Source organism: Cetorhinus maximus, unplaced genomic scaffold (assembly GCF_964194155.1).
Source record: "Cetorhinus maximus unplaced genomic scaffold, sCetMax3.hap1.1 HAP1_SCAFFOLD_2043, whole genome shotgun sequence".
NCBI classification, from domain to species: Eukaryota; Metazoa; Chordata; class Chondrichthyes; order Lamniformes; family Cetorhinidae; genus Cetorhinus; species Cetorhinus maximus.
In genome coordinates, this window is record NW_027597983.1 from 37,474 (window position 1) to 50,973 (window position 13,500).

Below are 13,500 nucleotides of genomic sequence, written 5' to 3' on the forward strand. Positions count from 1 at the left end.
TACAGCGAGCTCTTGTAAACCTGGGGAATATTATCAATTAGAAATCCTTGTTGCTAATTTCCAGCATTGAGCTTTGACACAGTTAGAACACTCGTCACCATGAAGGTCCTGGGTTACCTCAGCACCATGGAAACAGACACCCAGTTTGCGTTTGTGCTCAAGCCCAGGGTGAAAAGCCGATAGGGGGAGGCTCAGGAACACTTCCCAGAGACAGAACCTACTAGGCTAATGATTGGCTAGAATGGGACTATAGGAGATCGATGATTGGATGGATTTTTCTGTGATTCCAGGTTTGGGGATTTATCCCAGTGGGTTTGAGTCATTCTCAGTTTGGAAAGGTCAGGAAGGTCACTGCTCCAAATTGGCTTAAACACGAATGTGAATCAGAGAAATGAGGCCCCTCCTACATCCCAATGGACAATAGTGCAGAATCAAATTCTTCTTTGTACTTTGTAAACTGCTGCTCAAACACAGTGTATTCAGTTTCACCTGAATAACTGTTACCAACATGTAGCCATCTTACAACCATTGAGCAGATTGTCATCGGAACAGGATGGTGCAGGCGCTATACAAATGCAAGCTGTTGTTGATATTGACTGCGGGCGGATTCAGTTGCCCATCTGAGCTGGAAACTTGGTCCAGTCCTGCCAGGGAGAGGGTGTTCACCAACTGCATGAGGAAAAGGATAAACTTGCTCACTCCATTTACTGACACGGCAGGACAGACACACTGAGAAATGGTTCAGAAACTTCACAGAGGTGAAGGGATTTCATCCAGTTTTCCCACCTGTTAACATCCCAGTTTAAAAAGATCAAATGGTTCAGTGCATTGTTACTGGAGAGAAGCTGTTTAAATGTTGTGTGTGTGAGCAGAGATTCACTCGTTCATCCGACCTGCTGAGACAACAGTGAGTTCACATCTGACTGTCGGGGTTAGATTTTGCTGTTATTTCTGCTGTTTGGGGGACCCTCGATTCTTCACTAACCCCCATTCCTTCTGGTGGATAATGGAGGGTCTGTGCACTTGGGCTTCTGTATAATTTTGCTCCTCATTATATTGATTGGCCCTCCAGCCCGAACCTCCACCCATCACAGAACAAAATGACTATTCACAAACTGGGACCTCCAGTGACGGGACATTTGCCCAGCGTTCCCCACGGTGGGGAATGTCCCCTATCTACACCACAGGAGACCAGTGCACAGGCACAGTTTCAAACAGGGTTTGGAGCATGTGCAGTGTGAGTAATGGCCATGGATGGCACTTGTTTTTCGTATCTGCAGTCGGTTAGCAGTCGAGGGGAGACAGAGGGAGTGATGGAGCCGGCGGGAGGGTGAGGATGCTTCACAAACACCTTCTGTAGGCCACAAACCCCAAATCCATGTTTGCACTGGTCCGGCATTCCCCAGTGACAGGCCCGGGTTAGGGGAACAGTGTGGAGCAGGGCGCACGCACGATCATCCTGGGCCAGGAAACAGGAGAGAATTTGTGAATTTCACAGAATCACAGAATGGTTACAGCACAGAAGGAGGCCAGTCAGCCCATCATGTCTGTGCTAGCTCTCCGAACAAGCAATTCACCTCGTGCCATTCCCCTGCCTTCTCCCTGTAACCCTGTTCACCCTTCCCCTTCAAATAATAATTCAGAGTTTGTATCCTGGGCTGACAGTGGTTGATTTTGGAAACTCAAAATCAGGGATTAGAAGGAGAGGATTTACACACAGAAAACTCAAAGCAAGAGAAATGTTTGTTCTGTCCTTGGTGATTGTTTTTGTAAAAACCTTAAACAGGGGGATTTACAGACAGGAAACTCAAACCAAGCATCATATCAAGATCTGACAGAGTCACTCGATTCATAAGGACCTGAATATCACGGCCTTTGAATCTGGAAGGAGAAATGTTTGTCTGTTCTGGCTGCAGGAAAAGATTTCAAACATCAGTGTAATTGGAAAATCACCGAGACACACACACACGCACACACTCGAGTGAGAGTGTTCCAGTGCACTGACTGTGGCAAGAGCTTTAACCAGTCACAGAGCCTGAGGAAACATCACACCATTCACAGTGGGGAGAGACTGTACACGTGTTCTGTGTCTGGTCGAAGCGTGAACTGATCATCCAACCTGGAGAGGCACAAGGGCATCAACACCATGGAGAAACCGTGGAAATGTGGGGACTGTGAGAAGAGATTCAGTTCCCCATCCCACCTGGAAGCTCATCGATGCACTCACACTGGGGAGAGGCCGTTCACCTGCCCCATGTGTGGGAAGGGATTCACTCGGTTGTCCTGCCTTCAGACACACAAACTTGTTCATTCTGATAAACCGTTTACATGTTCTGACTGTGAGAAGAGCTTGAAAAGAAAACCAGATTTGCTGACACACCAATGTATTCACACTGGGGAGAGACCGTTCACCTGCTCTGTGCGTGGAAAAGGATTCACTCAGTTATCCAGCCTTCTGACACACCAACAAGTTCACACTGGGGAGAGGCCATTCAACTGCTCCATATGTGGGAAGAGATTCATTAATTAATTCCACCTACAGAGACACTAGCGAGTTCAAAAGTAAATGCAGGGTTTCGATCCTGATATTATTGCTTCTGTTAGTCACATCCAGAACTGAACCATGTTCATTTTGAAACTTGGTGTTTGTTTCTGCTGATGTTAATGACCCCAATAACTGGCTGGAGATTAATATTCTGGATAAACGTTAAATAAACCAGCTTGGTGTCAAACACAGTGTGTGGAATATTTGTTTTCTCCAGGACAAGAGAAGATTAATTGAAATCTTGTTCTTGACAGTTCCATTTTTTGGCCTTTTCTCCTCTGTTAAAATAGGATTTGTATTTCTGCAGAGCCTTTCATGACACCAGGATGTCCCAAAGTATTTTACAGGCAATGAAATTCCTTTGAAGTGCAGTCGATGTTGGAATGTAGGAAATACAGCAGCTCATTTGTACACAGCAAGATCCCACAGACAAGAAGTTGATAATACCCAGATAGTCTGCTTTAGTGATGTTGATTGAGGGACAAATATTGACCAAGAATATGGGGAGAAATCTCCTGCTCTTTGAAATAGCCCCAATGGATCTCTTACACCTGCCCGTTCAGTCTCATCTGAAAGACAGGACCTCATACATTGCAGGGCTCTCTCAGTACTGCAGTGGAATGTCAGCCTAGATTTTATGTTCAAATTCTAGAGGTGGATTTGAACCCACAACCTCCTGACTCAGACATGAGAATGCAACCTCTGAGCCATGGCTAACACCTCATCATTACTTTGGATTTTTCCAGTTCTCAGAACCTTGGCCAATCTCATGGACAGGTTCCAGCTCCCCTTATCTTCTAGAGTGCCTCTCCTCGCCCGGATACCCTGGGGAGGTATCAGTAACACACCCGTGTACCTGCCCTCAGAGTGTTTAATGGGAAAGTGTGGACAGAGAGCCGGAGGGACAGTGAGTGTCCTGGACATTATTGTACGGTCTGCTCCATATCCCATTCCTGGCTCTGAGTCTTTTGGTGATGATTTGAATTTGATGTCCTCTAGTTACTGACTCACCGACTGGTGGAAACAGTTTTTTCTCATTTACCTGATGAAATGTTGAACCTCTCCCTCAGATCTCCAATCAGCCTTTGTTCTAATGAAAAGAGCCCCAGTTTCTCTAATCTCTGCTGATAACTAAAGCCTCTCTTCCCTGGGATCATCTCAGTGAATCTCTTCTGCACCCTCTCCATGGCCTTGACATCCTTCCTGGTGTAAGATCCCCAAAACTTGACTCAATATTCTAACCGCAGCCTAAACAATGATTTGCACAGGTTTACATGACCTCTGTCCTTTTGAACTCTACACCCCGAATTATAAAACCCTGGATTTTACCAACTTGTCCTCCCACCATTAAAGGTTTGTGTCTCTGAATACCTTGTACGTTTTAGAGATATTAACACAACATGACTAAAATACATTGACATCCAATGTCTGATCTAACGTGTATTATGGGATAGAGAAGTTTAGTCAGAGTTAGAAACTCAAACAGACTCTTCACTGCAGACAGGTCACCATGGCAACACTGATAAGACATTCCATTCCACAGAATCGACTCATTGGAAACTCTAATCAGATCAGGGGAAAGGACAGAGTTTGTCTGTTATTAACCACAATAGAAATGTAAACAAAGTGAGGAATGGAATAGATTAGATTATCATCTGTGATGTTTATATCTGTAATGTAAAACTAAAATAAATAACAGAATTAAGAGTAGGCAGGGGAGTTTAGGGAGAATGAGAAAATTACTGAAGAAAAGTAACTGCTGGGAACGAGGGAAGGTGTCCCTGTAAGTCACGGATTAGAGAAATTCCAGCTGTCTTTTCCTCACTTCCTGCTAAAACCCAACAGAGGAGACAAAGAGTCAGGGGCCAGAGCTGGATCACTACAGAGTATAAAAATGAAGGGCTCTGATGTAAGGGGGCAATCAGGACTGAAGATACCGGAGATCAAGCTCAGGGTGCCCGAGGTTCCATCCAGCTGGCTGACCATGTAAGTGACTGTGGATTGGATAAAGAGAAAAAGGGAGGCTTATGGCAGATTCGCTGGGCTCAAAACAGCGGAAGCCCGAGAGGAATATAGAATGTGTAGGGGGGAACTTAAAAAGGAGATTAGGAGAGCAAAAAGGCGGCATGAAGAAACATTGGCAGGTAAAATAAAGGAAAATCCAAAGTTATTTTACAAGTACCTTAAGAGTAAGAGGATAACTAGGGAAAGAGTCAGGCCCATTAAGGACCACAGTGGTAACTTGTGTGTGGAGCCGGAAGATGCAGGTAGAGTTCTAAATGAATGCTTTGTGTCGGTGTTCACAAGTGAGAGGGACGACGTGGGTATGGAAATCAGGCAGAAGGACTGTGATATAATTAAAGAAATTAGCATTGAAAGGGAGGAGGTTCTAAATGGTCTGGCAGGCTTAAAATGAGATATATCTCCAGGCCAGGATGAAATGTATCCCAGGCTGTTGAGTGAGGCAAGGGAGGAGATAGTGGAGGTGCTGGCAATAATTTTCAATACCTCTCTGGCCACAGGAGAAGTGCCAGAAGACAGCCAGTGTGGTACCATTATTCAAGAAGGGAGGAAGGAATAAATCAGGGAACTACAGGCCAGTCAGTCTAACCTCAGTGGTGAGGAAACTATTGGAAGCAATTCTGAGGGACAGAATTAATCTACACTTGGAGAGGCAGAGATTAATCAAGGACAGCCAGCATGGTTTTTTTAAGGGGAGGTCATGTCTGACCGATGTGATTGAATTTTTCAAAGAGGTGACCAGGTGTGTAGATGAGGGCAGTGCATTTAACGTAGTCCACCTGGACCTCAGCAAGGCTTTTGATAAGGTCCCGCATGGGAGACTGATAACGAAGATAAGAGCCCATGGGATCCCAGGCAATTTGGCAAATTGGATCCAGAATTGGCGGAGTGGCAGGAACCAGAGGGTGATGGTCGAGGGGTGTTTTTGTGACTGGATGCCCATGTCCAGTGGGGTTCCACAGGGATTTGTGTTGGGTCCCTTGCTGTTTGTGGTATATATAAACTATTTAGACTTGAATGTAGGAGGGTTGATCAGTAAGTTCACGGATGGCATGAAAATAAAAGTATTTAGACGTGCACTTGCGATGCCATGACATACAAGGCTATGGGCCTAGTGCTGGAAAATGGGATTAGAATAGTTCAATACTTGCTTGACTGGCGCAGATGTGATAGGCCGAAGGGTCTTCTTCTGTGCTGTAGACCTCTATGACTCTATGACACTTGGGACTTGGATGTTTACTCAAATTGACGGAACAATATAAGATAAAGCAGAGGACGTGAATCTGCTCATTTCTTTATTTCTGTATTTCTTAAGAAGGTATTAAAGTTGCTGACATGAAACCTCATCAGTGTGTTTATTAATAAGAAAATGTAAACTAGAATCTTCCCTGTCTTTACTGTTCTATTTCTCCAGTCCTTCTAAACCATAGGCATTTAGTGAATATTTTAGCTTTTTAATTCAGGAAATTTATCACCTCATATTTTCTGTGTTAAATTTAATCTGACATGTTACCTGCACCAGTTACTAACTTATGTATTCACAGTGAGTCACTTATATTCCTCTTCACTGTTCTGCCCATTTCCTATTGTAAAATCATCTGGAGATTTTGATTTTAAACCCATAAAGCGAAACCCAATCATTCCTTTATATTGAGAAGAGCAATGGTCAAAACACCAACCCTGGGAGAGAACTGGATAGTCTGAAGAATATCCATTTGTCACTCCTTTTTTAAATTTATTTCCTGGGATGGGTATTGCAGGCAGTGCCAACATTTGTTTCCCATCCCTAATTGCCATTTGAGGGTAGTTAAGAGTCAACCACATTGCTGTGGTCTGGAGTCTCGTGTAGGCCAGGCCAGGTAAGGATGGCAGATTTCCTTCCCTAAAGGTCATGAGTGAACTTTTATATGGTTTCCTCTCCTCACTTCCTGCTTCAATTGCTCTCTACAGCTCCATTCACCAATACCCAGAGCATTATTTGGTGACATGCCAATAAGGTTACGACACAAAATAAGAACTCATGGTGTCGGGGGTAACATATTAGCATGGATAGCAGATTGGTTAGCTAACTGGAAGCAGAGAGTAGCAATAAGTGGGTCTTTTTCAGGCTGGCAAGCTGTGATGAGTGGAGTGCCTCAGGCATCAGTTCTGGAGCCTCACATATTTATATAATTCAACTATTTATATGTAAGTATATTTATATATCAGGATAAAAATATACTATTTGTATAGAACCTCTTCTATTTAGAGAGAGTGGACAAGCAAACGGAGTATAATGTAGGAAAAGTGAACTTGCCACTTTGGCAGGAAGAATAGAAAAGTAGAATATTATTTAAATGGAGAGAGACCGCATAGCTTTGAGGCAGAGAGAGAGAGAGAGATCTGGCTGCCCTGGTAAATGAATCAGAAAAGGTTAGTCTGCAGGTAGAGCAAGCAATTAGGAAGGCAAATGGAATGTTGTTGTCTATTACAAGGGGAATGGAATATAAAAGTAGGGATGTTTCACTACAGTTCTACAGGCCATTGGTGAGACCACATATGGAGTACTGTGTACAGTATTGGTCTCCTTATTTAAGAAAGGATATAAATGCATTAGAAGCGGTTCAGAGAAGGTAAACTTGGTTGATTCCTGGGATGAAGGGGGTTATCTTATGAAGAAAGGTTGGACAGACTGGGCCTGTATCCATTCGCATTTAGAAAATGGAGAGGTGATCTTCCTGAAACATATAAGATCCTGATAGGACTTGACAGGATAGATGCTGAAAGGATCTTTCCCCTCGTGGGAGAAACTAGAGCGAGGGGGCACATTTTAAAATAAATAATCTCCCAATTAAGATGGAGATGAGAAGAATTTTTTTCTCTCAGCCAGTTGTGAATCTTTGGAACTCTCTTCCCCAGAGAACAGTGGAGGCAGAGTCAATGAATATTTTAAAGGCAGAAGTAGATTTTTTCTTATTCATTCATGAGATGTGAGTGCTACTGGCTGGACCAGCATTTGTTGCCCATCCCTAATTGCCCTTGAGAAGGTGGTGGTGAGTTGCCTTCTTGAACCACTGCAGTCCATGTGGCATAGGTATACCCACAGTGCTGTTAGGGAGGGAGTTCCAGGATTTTGACCCAGCGACAGTGAAATAAAGGCGATATATTTCTAAGTCAGGATGGTGAGTGGTTTGGAGGGGAACTTCCAGGTGGTGGTGTTCCCATCTATCTGCTGCCCTTGTCCTTCTAGATCACTTATAGGGTATGGAAGGTGCTGCCTAAGGAGCCCTTGGTAAGTTTCTGCAGTGAATCTTGTAGATGGTACACACTGCTGCCACTGTACTTAGGTGATGGAGGGAGTCAATGTATGTGGATGGGGTGCCAATCAAGTGGGCTGCTTTGTCCTGGATGGTTTCGAGCTTCTTGAGTGTTGTTGGAGGTGCACTCATCCAGGCAAGTGGGGAGTATTTCATTACACTCCAGACTTGTGTCTTGTCGGTGGTGGGCAGACTTTGGGAAGTCAGGAGTTGAGTTACTTGCCACACGATTCCAAGCCTCTGACCTGCTCTTGTGACCACAGTATTTATATCTTCAATGATGTGGTCAATGGTAATCCCCAGGATGTTGACAGTGGGGGATTCACTGATGGTAATGCCCTTGAATGTAGAGGTTAGATTCTTTCTTGTTGGAGATGGTCATTGCCTGGCAGATGTATGGTGTGTTACTTGCCTCTTGTCAGCCCATGCCTGGATATTGTGCAGGTCTTGCTGCATTTGGACATGGATATTTCAGTATTTGAGGAGTCACAAATGGTTCTGAACAGTGTACAATCATCAGCGAACATCCACACTTCTGACCTTATGATGGAAGGTCTGTCATTGATGAAGCAGCTGAAGATGATTGGGCCTAGGACACTACCCTGAGGAACTTGGCTAATCTTGACTAACAAGGGAGCCAAAGGTTATCGGGGGTAGCTGGAACGTGAAGTTGAGGCCAAAATCAGATCAGCCATGATCTTATTAAATGGCAGAATGGGTTCGAGGACCAGAGCCCTCTGTACTACTGAGTTCTGCTCTCCACTTGTATTGAAGACTGTTTTTCTATTCTTCCTGCCAGAGTGGACAAGTTCACATTTTCCCACGTTATCCTCCATCTGTCAAATTTTTGCCCACGCACTTAACCTGTCCATATCACTTTGCAGACTCTCGACTTCCTCTTGACAACTTCTTTTCCTATCTCTATTCATGTCATCAGCAAATTTAGCTACCATACATTCGGACCCTTCATCCAAATCATTGATGTAGATTGTAAATTGTTGAGGACCCAGCAATGATCCCTGTGGCACTCCGCTAGTTACAGCTTGCCAATCCAAAAAAGACATATTTATCCCTGCTTACTGTTAGCCAACCAATCATTTATCTATGCTAATATGTTACCTCCTACACCATGTGCCTTTATACTGTGCAACAATCTTTTATGTGGCACCTTATCAAATGCCTTCTGCAAATCCAAGTACACCATATCTGTTGGTTTCCCTGTATCCACCTTGAATGTTACTTCATCAAAAACTCTAACAGATTAGTTAAACACAATTTCCCTTTCACAAAGCCATGTTGGTTCTACCTGATCAAATCTTGATTATCTAAGTATCCTGCTTTAACCTCCTCAATAATGGATTCTATCATTTTCCCTATGATAGATGTTATGCTAACTGGCCTTTCGTTTCCTGCTTTCTGCCTCCTTCCTTTCTTGAATAACAATGTTGCTTTTGCTATTTTCCAATCCGTGGGAACCTTTCCAGAATCTAAGGAAATTTGGAAGACTATAACCAATGTATCTGCAATCTGTGCTGCCACTTCTTTTAAGATCTACCTATCTTGGTGTCATTGGCAAATATAGAAACCATAAATTCAGTCCCTTTATCCAAATCATTGATGCAGATTATAAAAGTTGAGGCCCCAGCACTGAACCCTGTGGCACTCCAGTAGTCACATCTTGCCATCCTGAAAGAGAGCCATTTATCCCTACTCTCTGCTTCCTGTTAGCTAACCAGCCTTCGCCAATGCTAATATTTTATCTTCTACACCATGTTCTCTAATCTTGTGTAGGAAGCTTTGATGTGGCACCTTATTGAATGGCTTTTGGAAATCCAAGTACACCGCATCTACAGGCTCCCCTTTTTTCCACGTTGCTTGTTACTCACTCAAAAAACTCTAATAAATTAGTTAAGTATGATTTCCCGTCACAAAGCCATATTGACTCTGCCTGATCACGTTATGATTTTCTAAGTATCGTGCTATAAACTCCTTAATGATGGATTCTAGCAATTTCCCTATGACGCATGTTAGGCTAATGGCCCTGAAAATTCCTGCTTCTGTCTCCATATTTTCTTGAATAACGATATTACATTAGCTAGTTTCCAAACCATTAGGACCTTTCCAGAATTTGAGGAATTTTGGAGGATTATAAATGATGGATCGACTCTCTGCAGCCACTTCTTTTAAGTTTAGTATTCTATACTAATTATTTTAATAATTTTATATCTTGGCCCTATGGCCCCAGTCGTAATTGGATCACTAAACGGAATTTTCATTTCAACAATATCACGTTTAAATGGCGGGGTTCTTACCCAGCATTCGCGTCGAAAGAGAATATGCCCTATACTCACTGCAGGAGGCCATTGCGCAGGCTCATTACCGGGTTGTGGCTAGAGCATGCGTATTGTGGGTGCTGAAGGCGCCGGGAGGGAGTCATCTCGCCTCTGCAACAGGTGAGTAACAGTCGATTGTAGGAGGATAATGGAGGCGGCGGAATGGATGGAAAGGCTTGATAAACACCCAGTGGAGGCCTCAAGTACCAGAAAAGGAACCTACTTGTCCCGCGTTGGCCACACTTCGGGGCGGCATTTCCGGTTGGTGGCCCCGGGTTCACGGTCGCCATCTTCATAGGGGGCAATGTGCAGCCGCCATATTTATAAGGGGCAATACTGGGCCAGGCAGCCAGAGGGGGTTCACCGCTCAGCCCCGCCCACTTAGTTCTGCAAACCCCGCCCTTAACAGGCACTCTGATTGGTGGGAGAACTAGATGACTTCATCAGTCCTCCAGTCCCGCCTCTTAGAAACAACTTCGCCTGCTGCTTCTCCACCTCTCTCCAGGCATTTGAGACAGTGTCACACAACAGACATGTGAGAAAAGATATAACTCATGGAATAAAACGGACAGCAACAACATGGATACAGAATTGGCGGAATGACAGGAAATAAAGAGTAATGGTTAATGGATGTTTTCCGGGCTGGAGGAAGATTTGTAGTGGAGTTTCCGAGGGGTCGGTATTGGAACCCTTGCTTTTCCTGACAGATAAATGATTTAAACCTTGGTGTATAGTCAGCAATATTATGAATTTGCATACGATACAAAACTTGGAAGCATTGTAAACTGTGAGGAGGATAGCGTAGAACTTCAAAACGACATAGACAAGTTGATGGAAAGGGCGGAACAATGGCAGATGAAATTTAATGCAGCGAAGTCTGAGGTGATGCATTTCATTTGGAAAATCTTGGAGAGACAATATAAAATAAAGGGTACAACACCAAAGGGGGTGCAGGAGCATAAGGGACCTGGGTGTCTATGTGCATAAATCATTAGAGGTGGCAGGACGGTTTAAGAGATTAGTTAATAGCACAGATGGTATCCTGGACTTTATTAATAGGGGCTCAGAATACTTGAGCAAGGAGGTTACGCTGAGCTTGTGTACTACACTAGTTAGACATCAGCTGGAGTATTCTGGGCACTGCATTTCAGGAAGGATGTGAAGGCACTGGAGGGAGTGCAGAGGAGGTTTACAAGAATGGATCCAGGGATGAGAGATTTCGGTTATGAAGATAGATTGGAGAAGTTGGGATGGTTCTCCTTGGAGGAAAGAAGGCTAAGAGGAAATTTGATAGACGTATTGAAAAGCATGAATAGATAGAAAGCAACTGTTCCCATTGGCAGAAGGATCGAGAACCAGAGGACACAGATTTAAGCTGATTGGTAAAAGAAGCAAAAACTATATGAGAAAAAACTTTTTCACACAGCAAGTGGTTAGGGTCTGGAATGCACTGCCTGAGATTGTGTTGGAGTATCCATAAAAGTATCCAAGAAGGAATTAGATGATTATTTGAAAATAAACTATCTGCAGGGTTACGGGAGAAATTGGAGAAAGGCACTAGATGAAATGCTCATTCGGAGAGCCAGTGCAGACATGATGGGCCAAATGGAATCCTTCTGCACTGTAACAATTCTGTGATTCTCTCTCTCTCTGACTTTCTCTCTCTCTATCAGTCTCCTCTTATGGAGACCAGAGTCTTGTGTGGGCCCAGACCAGGCATGGCAGGTTCCCTCCTGAAGGGCATTACTGATCTGGTTGGGTTTTTATTACAATCCAGCAGCTTTTATGGCCACTTTTTGCTAGTGCCACAAATTGCCAGATTCATTCAGCTCAATTTCACAACCTGTTTTTGTGGGTTCTCTCTCACACTTTTTTCTATTTTAAATCCATTTCACAGGGTATTAGAAGGGAAGGATTTTCAGTCAGGGAACTCAAATCAAACATCATATCAGGATCTGACAGAGTCACCCAATTTATCGTAACCTGAATATTATCAGACTTTGAAATGGTAGGAAAAAACACCGTTCACAGTGGGGAGAGACAGTGGAAATGTGGGGACTGTGGAAAGGGATTCATAACCCCGTCTTTGCTGGAAATTCATTGACGCATTCACACTGGGCAGAGGCCGTTCACCTGCTCCGAGTGTGGGAAGGGATTTACTCAGTCATCCAACCTGCTGACACACCAGCGGGTTCACACTGGGGAGAGGCCATTTACCTGCTCTGAGTGTGGGAAGGGTTTCTCTGTTAAATCTCACCTGCTGACACACCGACGTACTCACACTGGGGAGAGGCCATTCACCTGCTTTGAGTGTGGGAAGGGATTTACTCAGTCATCTAGCCTGCTGACGCACCGGCGAATTCACACTGGGGAGAGACCGTTCAGCTGCTCTCACTGCGGCACTAGATTCAGGCGATCAGATGAACTCACTGTACACCAGCGCACTCACACTGGGGAGAGACCGTTTACCTGCATGGGTTGTGGGAAGGGATTCACTCGCTCATCCGTCCTGCTGATACACCAGCAACTTCACACTGCAGAGAGGCCGTTCACCTACTCTGACTGTGGGAAGGGATTCACTCAGTCATCCAGCCTGCTGTCACACCAGCGAGTGCACAGTGGAGGGAGACCTTTCATCTGCTCCAAGTGTGGGAAGGGATTCACTCGGTCACCTGGCCTGATAAAACACCAGCGAGTTCATGAGTAACAACAGTGATTGAATTTTGATGTTAACCACATACAAGACTATGTGACAATAAACTCTGTTCATTGGGGTCTGTTTCTGCTGATGTTAATAAACTCCAGCCCAGTTATGGCACCTCCCCCTCCCCCAACAGGGCCATCTATTACTTGTTTCCATGTTGTTCTTTCACAGAATGCTGACTCTTGTCCTGCTCTTCACACATTCTGCTTTCTTACCTTTGTGCCACTATCAACACGTTCTTTAGTCTTTACCACTGCAATTAACACTCCCTTTGTCTTTTGTCCATGACATATTTGTCTATCTCTCCTTAGTCTCCACCTGTCGCTGACCTATCTTGCTTTACTTGATCCAGCCCCCTTAAACAGTATAAATTCCATCACATTTCAACTTCTCTTTAGCTCTAAAGAAGTCATGTGGACTTGAAACATTAAGTCTGTTTCTCTCTACACAGACGCTGTCAGACCTGCTGACCATTTCCAGCATTTCCAGTTTTCATTATGGCAGTTAAATTGCTGATATAAGTCAAATAAATCATGTTGTGTTAAGTACACAGTGTATTGAGTCTCTTTTTAATATCTCTAACACAAGTTAGATCCTTTT

The 13,500-nt window shown here is 44.0% G+C and overlaps 1 pseudogene; it reads left to right on the forward strand.

Annotated features, from left to right (window-relative positions):
- The first annotated feature begins 11,807 nt into the window (after positions 1 to 11,807).
- LOC144676880 (uncharacterized) lies at positions 11,808 to 13,043 on the forward strand (annotated as a pseudogene).
- The last annotated feature ends 457 nt before the right edge of the window (positions 13,044 to 13,500 follow it).